Source organism: Apium graveolens, chromosome 8 (assembly GCF_009905375.1).
Source record: "Apium graveolens cultivar Ventura chromosome 8, ASM990537v1, whole genome shotgun sequence".
NCBI lineage: Eukaryota > Viridiplantae > Streptophyta > Magnoliopsida > Apiales > Apiaceae > Apium > Apium graveolens.
Window position 1 is genome coordinate 163,376,092 of NC_133654.1, and position 5,402 is coordinate 163,381,493.

Genomic DNA, 5,402 nt, shown 5'->3' on the forward strand with positions numbered 1-5,402 from the left:
GGGACACGTCGTATTTATTTATTCCCGGTAGCCCTCTGCTCGATTCTGATACGCGGTATTACCGATTATTCCCGCGAACAAAACTAATCAGAAAAACTTCTGAATAGTTTTAAAATATTACAAATAATTTGATGGTGCTAAAATAAAATTTTTTAAAATTTTTAAGTCGTATTTGAAATACAACTGTACCCACATTTAACGAAATAAACGAAGTAACGTGCAGGTGAGGTTAATCCTGAAAATTGCTAAAATAATTTTAAAATTCTCAGAATAATATAAATTTAATAAAATATAAATTTCATAATTTTTTTTAAAGATTCCCATAATTAAATATGGATTTTACACATAAACACAATCGGAAAAACATTTAAAAGTAAATAATTAATGCAATATTGATTTCTCAATTTTATAAAGTCCTAAAAATAATTATTGAAATTATAAAATTAGAAAACCAATTTTTAAAGACCACCCCAAATATTTATGGAATTAAAATTACAATAAAATCTCTTTTACAAACGAAATAAAATCATATAACTCACCAATAAATCACATAATTCCAATCTCACATATCAACAAATCATAAATAATTAAATAACAATCAGTAATCGTTGCCAAAAATCAATACACACCTTTTATTTATTTACTTAAACTTTTATTACACTTCCAAATATTTGAAATAAAATAAAAATACACGAGTCGTTATACTTATATACTGTATTTTGTGACTTGGTCACGTTAAGATATCAAACTTGATTCATTTCTTCTTGACCAAGACTTTTATGAGTACTATGAGAATGCTCATATATTGTTAATTATTATACATATTATATCGGCGGGCTTGTTGCTCACCATTGCTTTCTTCTTTCATCACACAACAACAGATAGACAAGATGAACATGACCCAGCTCCCAATTCGTGAGCGGATAGGAAACGTTCCACAGTTTCCTGTAGGCGTTGATGTCGTTGTAGCTGAGGTAGGAACTACCAATAGGCTAGGCTTTCAACTTTTGTTGTACTAGACTTATGTATATTTATGAATTGTAATAATGGCAAATAATATGTAAATTTATTCAGAAACACTTTTGAGGTGTAATGACTTATAATTGTGAAATAAAATGACTTGTGTTATTTTTGGTATTCTTCTTTGAGACTATAACTTGTGGTGTGTGCGTATATTGTGGGGTCACAGTACGCAGTAGATGATTGTTTATTAAGAATTAAGTGTTATTAAGGGAAATGGAACTCGTGACAACCCGGATCCCCGACCCCGGATTTGGGGGTGTTACACTTGTGGCTAATCAGAACAACAATAACTATAAATTAATTGACAGATTCTAGGAAAAATATACTACATTTGCATCTTCCTTCATTCTGTCACCAATATAGCCTAACACAGCAGATGCATAATCAAAATGAGTCTGATTAAGAAGTGCATACCCTATTTGTTGACTCATGATTGGAATGGCATTGAAATTGGAGCATTTGTTAGCAAAAGTCTTTGTGACGCAATCAAAGAAGAAGCTCCATTCCTCTCTGATTTAAGGCCTCTTCAATTGTCCTAGCCTGGACAAGCTTTTCTTATATCCCAAGCTTGCCATCATGTTCCGAAGAACAGATTCTCCAGGTGCTGAGTTGTAAGTGCAGTTTTCAGGCAGATGAAGAGCCTGCCTCACTATAGTAACAGTTACAAGATACTCATCTTCTCCTGATGAGAAGATGATGCTTGGAGATCCAGTTTCACCTCCATCATCATGATGCTTAAAACTCAATGTAATATGATTAGAGCTTTATGAATCAAGATAGTCTAATGTAGTTATATGTTCAGGCTAGAGGAACATCTATCTTGTATTCACTTGTAAATTTCATTTGGAATCTGGAAAATGTTAAATATAATCCAGAACTTTTCTGCTATTTACTTTACATTACTGTTTATATCTTTTTCTTATTTGTTAGTTGAGTTATCCTCTAGGTATTTGTTGTTATTGTCTAACAAGCAAATAGGGGGAGATTGAAAGGCATATGTCATAGCCTACTCATTTATTCGAGTATTTAACTCAACTCAAATAAGAATGTAATAAGTAAATAGTGGATCAATCATCAGAGAGATCTCACAATGTAACATCTGTCAAAGAATAAAGAAACATTGTTCATCTGCAGACTTGAAGATTCACTGGAAGAAGTTCAAGAATTTGATCATGCCTCAGTGATATAAATCAAGATCGTGGATTTAATCAAGTGACAGAGATCTCGTCAGGGTATCATTTATTACAAGGATTCAATCAGAATATCGAAGTCAAGACATGAAGAAACGTCACGGAAGTTAGTCACTCATGAACCAGACAGTACATCGAGTGTCAGCATTGAAGTGGCGGAATTGATTCATAAGTCTCAGTGACTTTCAGAAGATTGTCAGAAGAATGGATGCTGCTCAGGGTTAGTATTAATTCTCTATTAATTAATTAAGTCATATAATTTAATTAAGAAAATAAATTATATCTGCAAAGATTAATTTATTGATTAATTGAATTAAATTGATTAATTAATTTAGAATTAATATTAAGGATTTACAAGATTTTAATTGGTTTAAAATCTGCTTAAATTCAGCAAGACAATTTATTTGAACTAGTATGACAATCGGTATGACAATTGATAATCATACCGAAAGTCATGCCAATTCATTTAATTGTCTTATTAGAATTTCTGTTTAGATTAAAATCTGTTATTAATTCAGCAAGACAATTTATTTGAACTAATATGACAATCGGTATGACAATCAATAGTCATACCGAAAGTCTTGCTAGCTCATTTTAATTGTCTTGCTAGTTGTAAATTTTGTCATACCGAAAGTCTTGCTGGCCAAAGAGATTGTCATGCCAGTACATGTTTACATTCGGCTGTTTGATAAAAAGAAGCAGAAGTCTATTATTTCACTGGCAATCAAACAGAACACAAACTCAAGAACAAAAGAAAAAGGAGCAGAAAAATATTTCATCTCATCTGCAACTTCAAGATCAATTTCTAGATTGTAAAGTTAAATCCAATCAACTAGAAATACTTATCTTGTTCTTGTGTATCAATCTAGCGGATTAAAATCCCTAGAACTTAATCTCAAATCGCATTTAGCATTTGATCTTTTTATTACAAAAATAGAAAAAGTTCATGTCGAATTTATTCTAGATTTGTAATAATTGATTTGAGATTAATCCCTTGTAACTGATACCGTAGTTGTAACACCTTTCAAGTTTAATAAAAGTTTTATTTAACTTGAATTTTGTTTCACAATTTTATTCCGCATTTTATTCGATTAAACGGTATTGTTTGCATTCAACCCCCCCCCCCTTCTACAAACAAATTGGGACCTAACAATTGGTATCAGAGCCTTCTGATTAACGTACAAATCTAGATCCTAGACTTTTGTGTTTCTTTCACTTCTTGAATTTTTTATTCACTCAAAAAATTCATAATGACTACACAAAAAGTTGGAACCGTTAAAATTCCACTTTTCGATAAAGAAAATTATGTTATGTGGAAGAAGAAGATGCTACTGTTTTTACAGGTTGCTAATCCCAAATATTTGCAAGTGTTGAAGAAGGGTCCAAAAATTCTTATGGTTATGGAACCAGAGGTAATAGAAAATGATGTGGTGATCACCAAAGCGAGAACTTATGTGAAGGATCCTGAGGACTTCTCTCCTGCTGAAATAGAAGAAGCTTCCCTGGATGCTAGCCTTCAATTAATCTTAGTAGATTCCCTTAATCCCCTGATGAATAGACATGTGATGAATTGTAAAGATTCCAAACATATCTGGGAAACTATTGAGATTATTAATGAAGGCACAGAGGAAGTTAGGGAGAACAAACTAGAAATCCTAACCTCTGAGTATGAATACTTTAAATCCAATCCAGGAGAAGGAATCACTGAAGTGTTTGAGAGGTACAATGCATTGATCAACAACCTGAACATTAATGGTAAATACTATTCCATCAGGGAGGTCAACAAAAAGTTCCTTTTAACACTGCCAACTCATCTCGAACATAGAATCACTGCCATAAGAGAAGCAAGAGATCTGAGTGAGATTTCTTTGGAAAGGCTCTATGGTGTGTTAAAGACTTATGAGTTGGAGCAGATTCAGCAGAAGGAAGTTTACGGGAAAGGAAGAGTGGTCAGCACGTCTACTGCTCTAGTAGCTGATGAACAACAACAACAACCACAATATCAACAACAATCTCAACAGTAAGAAAGAATGGTACAGTCTTCCAAGGTTGAAGATAATGTGATAGTAGCAGAATTTGATTCTCCTACTACAAATCAATCAGGAGATGATTATTATTCCTTAGAAGAACTGGAGCAATTGGAGGATAAGTCAATGGCCCTGATTGTCAAGAGATTCTCAAATGTCAGATTCAAAAGGAATCCCAAGTTCAAGTACAAGTCCAACTACAACAGATTCCAGAAAGGTGGATCTTCATCCTCTAACACCAGCAGTGGTGGGTATAAAATAGGGATGGTTGATCGAAGCACCATTCGATGCTTCAACTGTAATGAGTTGGGACACTTTGCCACAGAATGCAGGAAGCCAAAACAAGCTAGGAAGAACTCTTACGATTCTAATCAGGAGAGTAAATCTGAAAGGGCGTACCTGGCAAAGGGAAGAAGCTGGGATGATACTGACAGTGAAGATGAAGAAGTTGGGAATCTTGCTCTCATGGCTAGTAATGCAAGCACCTCATCGTCAAGAAAAGAGGTAAAATTTACTGATGCTGAATTAGTTTATCATCTAGGAGGTTCCTTAGATTGTGCTCATCGTGATAATGAATTGTTAAATCAACAAATCAAAGACCTTGAGAAAGAGGTCAATGAATTAAGACTTGTGCACATTAATCAAGATAAACTAAAAGAACAAGTATCTTTTCTAGAGAATAGAGTTGACTGTTATAGATAACTCGAAACTATTCTCAAAGACAAGATCACCGGTCTTGAGGCTAAGGTTAAAGCTTACTTTAATTCTTGTTCGAAGTCCAAAGAGTTTTACAATAAGCAAGCTGTTAATCAAACACATGGAATAGGTTATGATTACAATGCTGCTATTGGAAAATTAGGCATAAACTCCCCTCCTCATGTATGTGCTAAAGGCAGGGAAGTACCACATGTGCTTAAGGGTGTTGATGAACCCCTCTATAAAGAATCAATTGCTGAACCATTTGATGAGACCTCTTTTATTATTCAAGAAGAAATCTGTGCTGAAGATAATGCTAATGGGAAAGCTGTCTCCAAGTCAAGTGTGTCAAAAGTTCCAGTCAAGGTTGTGAAAGCAACTGAGACTAACTCAGACACACATGAGTTGGATAACACAAATGCCATGTCTACCATGCATAAGTTGCCTATTGTTAATCCTTCTCATA